The 10,442-nt window shown below is 47.4% G+C and overlaps 1 pseudogene; it reads right to left on the reverse strand.

The window, feature by feature from the left end:
• The window catches only part of LOC118587670, a 33,693-nt pseudogene extending 23,251 nt beyond the window's left edge, over positions 1–10,442 (reverse strand).

Raw genomic sequence — 10,442 nt, forward strand, 5'->3', positions numbered from 1 at the left:
ACTGATCACTAAGAAAGTGCCCTATAGCTGGGTTTGTTTGGTTTGGTTTTTGTTTTTTTGAGACTGGTTTTTTTTTTTTTTTTTTAAACAGTCCTGGCTGTCCTGGAACTAGCTCTGTAGACCAGGATGGCCTTGAACTCACAGAGATCCACCTGTCTCTGCCTCTTGAGTGCTGGGATTAAAGGCGTGCACCATCACTGCCCAGCATACAGCTGGCCCTTATGGAGACGTTTTCTCAGTGGAGGTCCCTCCTCTCAGGTGACTCTGGCTTGTGTCAAGTTGACATAGACTCTCCAGGGAGATCTCGCAGTGCTCCGAAGGGCATAAGGCATAAACACAGGAGTAAGCATGTGGAAGGGTGGGCTCTGGAAGGCGTTTCTCCCAGAGTGCACCCCTGCATGTGTCCCAAGCAGGAAGACTGAAACACCAAAGCCGTCAGCCATCTAGTCATCACTTTCCAAGCCAGCTAGCCCCAATCTATACCTTTCAAGTATGTTTACCCCACCAAGACCTCTATTCCCACCCTATCTCAGAGTTCAACCTCAACAATCTAATGATAGGAGGCAAATTCAGTATAAAATCTAATTTAAAAAAAATTGGACTACAGGGCTGGAGAGATGGCTCAGAGGTTAAGAGCACTAACTGCTCTTCCAGAGGTCCTGAGTTCAATTCCCAGCACCACATGGTGGCTCACAACCATCTGTAATGAGTTCTGGTGCCCTCTTCTGGCCTGCAATCATAATGCTGTATACATAATAAATAAATCTTAAAAAAAAATTGGACTACATAAAAAGACAACGTTTCACGCCTGCTCAGAGAGATAGGGAGGGAAGGAGGGAAGGAGGAGGAGCACAGGAGATACAGACAGAGATAGACAGACAGAGGGATAGGGAGCTGGTTAGAGAGAGGGCACATCCACACACAGATAAACAATCAAATAATCTTGTGGTTTTGTTATTGTTTTGAGACAGAGCCTCATAAAGTAGCTCTGGCTGTCCTGGAACTCAATATGTAGACCAGGCTGGACTTGAACTCATAGACATCTACTTTCCTCTGCCTCCCTAGTGCTGGGATTAAAGATGTGTGCTACTACACCTGGCCTACAAAGTAAATCTTTAAAAAACAAAACAACATAGTTATAACTGCTTGTAGAAGCTCTTTTATGATGGCCAATTTAAAATGGTAGGATCATTATAACAGCTCGGGGCTGTAAACTGGCCTGTTCTCTCTGATTCAGACCTAACTGGCTGTTGGCATGATGAGTGAGTTTCTTGTAGAACTTAGATGTTAGGTACTATGGTGTGAGCCTCTGACCTCACCCTGACCTTCTGTTTCAGCTGGGTCTGTTGGCAGCAGCCTGGAAGGGAGGAAGGGAGGGTTGCTGCTTTTGTTACAGGGGTAAAGGCTGAAGTCCCGGTTCCCTCGTGGACTTTGCTGATACCTTGGGCTGGGAACCTCTTCATTATTGTGTGAATGTTGCGGTTCCTTCCTTCCTTCCTTCCTTCCTTCCTTCCTTCCTTCCTTCCTTCCTCCCTCCCTCCTTCCCTTCCTTCCTTCCTTCTTTCCTTCCTTCCTTCCCGAAGACTATTGGGGTCCAGCCCCTCTATAGTCCTCTCCCAGAGTTCAAGAAGAGATGATACCATAAGTGGTGGATTAATCTGAGTGATACCAAATCTATGTACACTGAGCACTTTAGTCCATTCACTTTATTCTTCTAAGTCACAATCTCTCTACACAGTTTCATTTCTGTTCTCACACTTAGCTCCTCTCTGTCCTTCCTATCTTGTCTTCTCATTGTTCTGTCTAAGTTATTTCCGTCTTTGTCTCCGTCGTCATCCTCCATCATGATCTGCTGTAACTGTTTCATGAAACCCCAGAGTGTAAGGGTTCTGTCCTTAATTACATCATCAGCCTAAAAGGCGGGTGGCCCTCTGTGTGTCTCCCTTTTCTCTTTCTGCTCTCTTCCCTCCACGAGGTCTCTGTTTCTCTGTCTCTGTCTCTGTCTCTCTCCCTCCCCTCTCTCCCAGTAAAGCTCTAGAAAGGTAACCATGGCTCGTGATTCTTTCTCCAACCAGCACTCCTCTGTCAGCATGGCCACAGCCGGCAGCACCGCTTTATCCAAGGAGCCGGTTTCCAATGCAAGCACACAAGGGTCCTTTTATTCAGGTTTAACCTGGACCACCGCACGGCAGATGGAAGGAAATGTGGCAATGGCCACAAGCCCAGGTATAGAGAGAGGGTTTTTATAGGGAAAAACCACAAGCCAGGAATTGGCAACTTGGGACTGGGTAGAAGGGCAAGGTGATTTTTTGAAACTACTGGTCTAGACTTTTGGCGGGGAACCACAACCCGCTGAACAGGATTATCTGGACTGCTCAGAAGGATTATCTAGATACCTCCAAGGGCCATAAACCACAGATAGGATCTGTTAAGCTTTCCTTTCCTCTATAAACAGTAGACAGGATGTCTGCAGGAGTAACTGGATCCTGTTAGGCTTTCCTGTCTAAAGAGCAGACAGGATGTCTGCAGGAGGATACTGCTCTGTATCTGTTCAAGTTATCATGGCATATTCCTGAGCCTGTAAAGTTAGTCTAGGCCTTCACAGATCCTCCACCATCGTCCTCTGTCATGGTCCTCCATCATCATCTTCCATCATCACCCCCTCCTCTCTCTCCTGTCCACTCTGCAAATCTCTGATTCTGCCCCTTTCTGGTCTGGCGGGGCAAGGCTGCTCCGTAGCTAGGAAGCCTGCGTCATAGCTTGATGCACCTGGAATGAAAAGGCGTTTTTGTTCTGAGTATTGTTGGAGAGGAAGTCTAGAGGTGCCACTTGGGCTGTGGAAGAAAGAAAGGTCTAAGCTTAATTTGCACAAGAAACAAAGCTATGTACATGGCCTAGGCGGTGTCTCTGTACAGACAGTTACCTTAATTCAGGAGACTAGCAGGTGGTCTGGATGCTTATTCAATCTGCCTGTTTGTCCTTGGATGTTTCAGAAGTATCTCAGATAACATGCTTTTGTCTGGAGGAGGCCCTGGCCTTAGATACTTGCTAAAGGAGATAATTACAGAAGGCAGATCTCTGATTCAAATGCCGAAAAGGGTGAAATGAAAGCCTGGGAAAAAGAAGTCTTGCCTGTGTCATAGTTGGGAGAAGTATCCAAATATCTCAGTTGTACAGGGGAAATAGTGCCCAATGAATGATCAAATACACGGTTGAAAGCTACAATAGCTCACGAGAAATTCATAGCAGGAAACAGCTGCTATTCAAGAGCCAGTTCCACCAAGGCTCCTTAAGCCTTGGCTTTATCCTCTGGAAAGGCCCTTGGCGTCTTCCGGGTGTAGCCTTGTCATAGTCAGCTGCCTTCCTGCTTCGTTTTTCCGAAGCCCGTAGCTCGCCCTCCCTCCCTCCCTCCCTCCCTCCCTCCCTTCCTTTTCCCCTCTCTCTAGGTCAGAATAGTGGCCTATAGCAGATGGGCCCATGAGAATCAGTGGGGAAAAAAATGGAAAAAGGCCAGGCTTGGTAGCACACACTTTTAATCCCAGGATTTGGGAGGCAGAGGGAAGTGGATGTCTATGAGTTCAAGTCCCAGCCTAGTCCACATATCAAGTTCCAGGACAGACAGAGTTACATTGTGAGACACTGTCTCAGAACAAACCAACAAAAATCAGTGGAAAAACCAGTTTTTAGAGGAAGGGGGTGCAGTAAGCCTGGCAGGCTTGAATTATGTGGGTTTGCACTTCTTTGAAAGGGGTTAAGCCAGGGAGTGGTTCTACTTCCTGAGCAAGGACATCTGAACAGCAGAGGGTGGGACATCACTGACGGGTGAGAAGAACACACCCTGGGCAGGTGGGGTGGGGGAGGGGCACTGCGGGTGCCCACCCATCCTGCTCTTGGGCTTCCCCACTTCAAGATTTGAAGACTCCCCTTGCAAGGTTTGTCCGCTGTTCTAGTCACAGGCTGGTCTCCTCTGCTGAAGTTTCATGACTCAGGGGAAAAACAACACATTAATAATAACTACTGATGAACGAGGCTGGACCTGAGCCGTCAAAGGCATCTCTTAATGCTTTGGGGAAATAGCTTAGTCAGTAAAGTGCTTGCCTTGTAAGTGTGAGGACCTGAGTTTGACATGCAGTACCCACAGAAAAAAGCCAGACAATGGTGATAAACAGCTGTAATTCCAGTGTTGAGGAGGCAGAGACAGGCTCAGGGCAGGACTGGCTGGCTGGCTGTGCACATAAGCTAGAGTCATTGGAGAGGGTGGAGCCTCAACTGAGAAAAGGCTTCTATAAGATTGGACTGTAGGGGCTGGAGAGATGGCTCAGTGGTTAAGAGCACTGGCTGCTCTTCCAGAGGACCTGAGTTCAATTCCCAGCACCCACATGATGGCTCATAACCATCTATAGTAAGACCTGGTGCCCTCTTCTGGAGTGCAGGGACACATGCAAGCAGAACATTGTATACATAATAAATAAATAAATCTTCAAAAATATATTTTAAAAAAAGGGGTTAGGGATTTAGCTCAGTGGTAGAGCACTTGCCTAGCAAGTGCAAGGCCCTGGGTTCGGTCCTTAGCTCTGAAAACAAAACAAAACAAAACAAAAAAGATTGGATTGCAGGCAGGCCTGTAGGGCATTTTCTTTTTTTATTTTTTTAAATAAAGATTTATTTATTCATTTTGTATACAGAAGAGGGCGCCAGATCTCATTACAGATGGTTGTGAGCCACCATGTGGTTGCTGGGAATTGAACTCAGGACCTCTGGAAGAGCAGCCAGTGCTCTTAACCTCTCTCCAGCCCCGGTATTTTCTTAATTAGCATTGATGGGGAGGGCCCAGTCCATTGTGGGTGGTACCACCCCTGGGCTGGTGGTCCTGGGTTCTGTAAGAAGGCAGGCTGAGCAAGTCATGGGGAGCAAGCCAATAAGCAGCTCCCCTCCATGGCCTCTGCCTCAGCTCCTGTTTCCAGGTTCCTGTCCTGTTTGAGTTCCCTTCCAACTTTCTTTGATGAGAAATCGTGATGTGGAAGCATAAGCCAAACAAATTCTTTCCTCCCAACTTGCTTTTGGTCATGTGTTTTACCACAGCAATAGTCACCCTGACTAGGACAGCTTAGTCAAATTGGCAAGCTCTAGGTTCAGTGAGAGATGGTCTCAAAATTCGGTGGAGAGAGAGTGAAGAAGATACCATGTTTGGGCTGGGGAGATGGTTCGGTGGTTAAGAGCACTAGCGGCTATTCCAGAGGACCTAGGTTCAATTCTTAGCACATGGCAGTTCACAACTGTCTGTAAGTCCAGTTCTAGTGAATCTGGACTGGATTCATATATACAGACATACATGCAGGCAAAAACACCAATACACATGAAATAAAAATAAATAAACAAATAAATAAGAAACACCACCTTTGACCTCCGTAGGCATGCACAAATGTGAATGTGCACTTATACAGACATTCCATACACACTTACATAAGCACTCCTACACGCCCACTCTCACTCCACACATGCACTCTCACACACACATACACACATGTGCTTGAGTGTGTGACTGGAGAGATGGCTCAGCAGTTAAAAGTATTTGCTGCTCTTATAGCATTTAGTTTCCCAGCACTGACGTGGGCAGCTCACAACCATTGTAACTCCAGCCCCAGGTGATCTGATACCCTCCAAAGGCACCTGCATACACATGTGCACACTCACATGGACACCCACACACCTATGCATGAAATAGTAAAAGTAAATCTTTTCTTTTTTGTTCGAGACATTGTTTCTCTGTGTAGCCCTGGCTGTCCTGGAACTCTATCTGTAGACCAGGCTGGCCTCAAACTCACAGAGATCCACCTGCCTCTGCCTCCCTAGCACTAGGATCAAAGGCGTGTGCCACCACTGCCCAGCATATCTTTGATTTTAAAGTGAAAGAACTGAGCATGAGCCAGGAAGGCCAATGCCTCTGTGGGTGCGGTGTGTGGATAAACCATTTGTTAACAACAGCCTTTAGAGGAAAGGGTGGAGGGGCCACTCTAGTCTCTAAAGCAGCTAAGAGCAACATTACATTTCATATGCTTCATTGCCCAATGCTTCAGAATGCACATAATGGAGACCCAATTACAGCCAAAGTAAACAAAGAAGGGAGTGCACTGACCTCCGTAATGAAAAGGTCAGAGGCTTGGGTGTGGTGGGACCCAGTCTGTGATCTGTGTCCCTGGTCTTGCATCATCTTCGGGTTCTGCTTTGCTCCGTGCCCTTCTCATTCCCCAAAGCCTTCTTCCTTAGCTACTGCTAGACAGTGATAAACACCATGGATTTCCGTCTGAGGGACTCCAAGCAGGGGCCTGAACTCAATATGTGGTGAACGATGACCCTGCGCTCCTGGTCTTGCCTCTACCTCCAAAGTGCTCAGATCACAGACTTGCACTCCAGTGCCTGGTTTATGAGGCGCTAGGGATGGAACTGTTAATATCACAGTTGAGAATAAGACCATTACCACAATTTAAAGCCAAATTGCAAGCAAATACTGGCCAGGTGGATGGGCTCTGGCCAGGTCCATCGCTGGTTTCCCAGAAAAAAATGGTCCCAAATCAAGTTTTGCAAAGGCTTCAGAAGGAAAACCCATAATTCATTGCATTTCCCATCAGGTCCAATCAGGTGCAAGCATACATCCTGACATATTTCCTGCCTACATACCTCCCACCCACATGTGATCAAACACATTCAGTGTAGATGGGTCAAACAAACTTGTTTATAGGAGTGAAAACATGTGGCTTATTATCTCCCCTAAACAATAGCCTCCAGCATTTCAGGAACTATTATCTATCTGTCCTTGGGCAAGGGGCTTGTAGATCAGAGACATTTTTTTTTTTTCATGGATCTCTTAGGCATAGTAACTAAAACTTAACACGTAACTTGGCTCTCACAGAACCCTGGGCTTCAGGCATTCTGGGGAAGCATCCGTCAGCTGAGCTACTGTCCTGGCTGTCCTGTTCTCTATGACTTTCAATATGGTTTCCTTTTGGGGGACAGTCTTTTACCACCCTTCACTGAAGCTAATTTTTCTTTTCTGTGTGTGTGTGTGTGTGTGTGTGTGTGTGTGTGTGTGTGTGTGTGTGCAAGTGTGTAGGCCAGAGGATGGGCATCTTCTTCAATTGGTTTTCATCTTATTTTTTGAGACAGGGTCTTTCACTGAACCTGGACCTTACCAATTTGGCCTGACAGGCTGGCCAGAAAGCCCCAGGAAGCCTCCCTCTTCCCAGCACTGAGAAAGAACCCAGGCTCATGTCATCACAACTGACTTTTGATGTGGGGCGGGGGTGGGTGGGGTGGGGTGGGGATCTGAACTCAGGTCCTCAAGCACTTTACTGACTGAGCCATCTATCCAGCCCCAGTGAATGTTTACGTCTTTGAGACACGTTTTCCTCTGCATCCCTGGTTGGCTGTGACCCCATTATTTAGCTGGGTCTGGCCTCACACTGCCACAGTCCTCCTCTCTGGCCTTCTGAGTGCCAGGAGTGCAAATGGGAACCACCATACCCAGCAGGTCAATGATTCTTGTTTGAGAGGAAGAGAGGTGGATCCATTCAGCCTGGAGCGGCCAGGTGACACCTCAGGAGACTGAAAGGCCAAGTCACCCTGACTCAACAACATCCAGAAAAAAAAAAATGGCCGGGCGGGCGGTGGTGCCGCACACCTTTAGCCCCGGCACTCGGGTGGCAGAGGTAGGTGGATCTCTGTGAGTTCGAGGTCAGCCTGCTCTACAGAGCGAGGTCCAGGACAGGAACCAAAACTACACAGAGAAACCCTGTCTTGAAAAACAACAACAAAACAAAACAACAAAAAGAGAATACCCAGTGACACTTGCCCAAAGGCTTCTAAGTTAACATGCTGTGGAGACACCCACAGGCAGTGTTCACTGTAGCTGAGTTACAGAACCAACCCTAGTGTCCAAGGAGAGTGTACATGGCTTAATCAGTATAGTCAGCCGTACATGACTGGGCCATTCTAGATGGCAACATTTTCTTTTCAAGGACAACTTTTAGTGTGTGTATGTGTTCATGTGTGTATGCTGATAAGTGTGCCCATGCTTATACACACACGCAGAAGCTAGAAACTGATGTTGGGTTCTTCCTTAATCTCTCTCTACCTTAGTTTTCAAGCAGGGCCTCTAACTGAGCCCAGAGCTCATTAATGCAGCTAGATTGGCTGGCCAGAGGGTTCTGGCTATCAGACTACCTGTGCTTTCCCTGCGCTGGGAATTCAGGTGTATGCTGCCATGCAGAGCTTTTTTATGGGTGCTGGAGATATGTGCTCAGGTCTGCATGCATGTACAGTAAGCACTGTACCTACTGAGCCACCTCATCAAGCCTGCAAGGACAACTTTTTCCCTCCACCATGCCTGGTTTATGCAATACTGGGGATTGAACATATGATTTGTGCATGTTAGGCAAGCACTCGGCCATCCGACCTACCTTCCCAGCCCCAAAGGACAACTTTTGAAGAAAACATCCCAAATCCACAATCCTGAGGTCTTTTTAAGAAATGAAATAAATGATCTCAAATTGAGGTGTGAGCAGGGAGCGGACCAGCTAGAGTGTTCCAGAAGGCTAGGCCTTTTCTTTGGGGTCGGGTGTCTGAAACTCCGCATGAGTCTCTGGTGACCCCTTACCCTCTTTCCTAGCCTTCTCCATCAGTAGCAGGGAGAGAACCCTCAGAGCAGAGACACTAGGGGAACCCACCCAGAGATACTCCTAGCTAGATAGCTAGAGAGCTGGGAAAACAGTTACAGACACTGTCCGGGAGTGAGTGCACTTGGAAAGATTGCATGCTTGGCTTTGTCAATCTGAACTTACCTCCCTGGACTCTGATAGCATGTCACAACACAGCTGATGCTACCTAGTGTGACCCCAACTTAGAAAGACTAACTGATCCTTAAAAACTGTAGGGACACTGGTCATACCAAGGGTGTGGATGACCAGGCTGAAGTTGCCTTCATTCCTTTCTTTTTCTTTTTTTTCTTTTTTTGGTTTTTCAAGACAGGGGTTCTCTGTGTAGTTTTGGTGCCTGTCCTGGATCTCGCTCTGTAGACCAGATTGGCCTTGAACTCACAGAGATCCTCCTGGCTGTGCCTCCTGAATGCTGGGATTAAAGACGTGTGCCACCACCGCCTGGCTTTTTCTTTTTTTGAGACAGTGTCTCACTGTAGCCTTGGCAGTCTGGAACTCATTATGTAGGTCAGGCTGGCCTCAAACTCACAGAGATCTACCTGCCTTTGCCATCTGAGTGCTGTGGTTAAAGGCATGTGCTACCATGAATGCTGTTACCCCTTTCTTTTAAAACAATTATGTATGTATGTGTATATGTATATGTGTATATATGTATGTATTTGTATATATGTATATGTGTGTGTAGGGGTCTGTGTGTGCATGAGTGGGTCTATGTGTGTGTAGGTGTGTGTGTAAAGGTCTACATGTGGAGGGGTGTATGTGTGTATGTGTACCCATAAGTGTGTGGAGAGCAGAGGTTGATATCACAAATCTTCCTTCCTCTATGGCTCTTCTTTAATAATTTATTTTTATGTGCAGGGGCGTTTTGCCTGCACGTGAATCTATGCACATGCATGCAGTACCCATAGAGACCAGAAGAACATGTTGGATCCCTTTGGACTGGAGTCAATGACAGTAGTGAGCTGCCATGTGGGTGCTGAGAATTGAACCCAGCTCCTCTAAATCTTGGGCCATTTCTCTAGCCTCCACTGTGGCTTTTCACCTTATTTTTTGAGACAGGGTCTCTCACTGAACCTGGAACTCACCACTTTGCTACCCTGGTCAGCTATCAAGTCCTCTGTGTCCATCTGTCTCTACCCTTCAGCTCTGGAGTTACAGATGCAAGCCACCACACCCAGCTTTTACATGAATGCTAGAGAGCTGAACCTAGGTTCTAATTCGTATAGAGCAAGCCCTTTACCCACCGAGTCACCTCCCCAGCCCTGGTCATTCTGTTCTTTGGCCCAGTCTGTGCTGGGATACTGACATTGCTCATCAGTGCTATCCGGGTGTGCATATTTCCTAGACTAATTGAAGGGCCTGGTCCCTTCAATTAGAAACAAAAGGAGGCTGGGGGACTAGCTGCCCTCTAGCTCTTTGTAGCCCCACCAGGCAGGGCAGTGCTTGTGCTGGACCAGCTCCTCTCGATCGGTTGCTCTCTGACGGATGAGTCACAGTTTCATGTGTCCAGTTTTAGAAAGATGCAGTTGGGGCTCTGAGTAGAAGTGAGAGTAGAAGCAGGACTTACCAGCGTGGGGGTGAGGGAGAGTTTGGCAACACAAACCCCAAAGGAGAAGTGTGAGTCTCCTCAGCTTCCTCCGCACAGTGGGAATTCATGCCGACACAGCACCGGGGACCAGCAGGTGGCAAGAGAGAAAACGGCTTTGTCGCTTTGTCGTGCCAGGGCGACAT

This window comes from Onychomys torridus, chromosome 7, assembly GCF_903995425.1.
Source record: "Onychomys torridus chromosome 7, mOncTor1.1, whole genome shotgun sequence".
NCBI classification, from domain to species: Eukaryota; Metazoa; Chordata; class Mammalia; order Rodentia; family Cricetidae; genus Onychomys; species Onychomys torridus.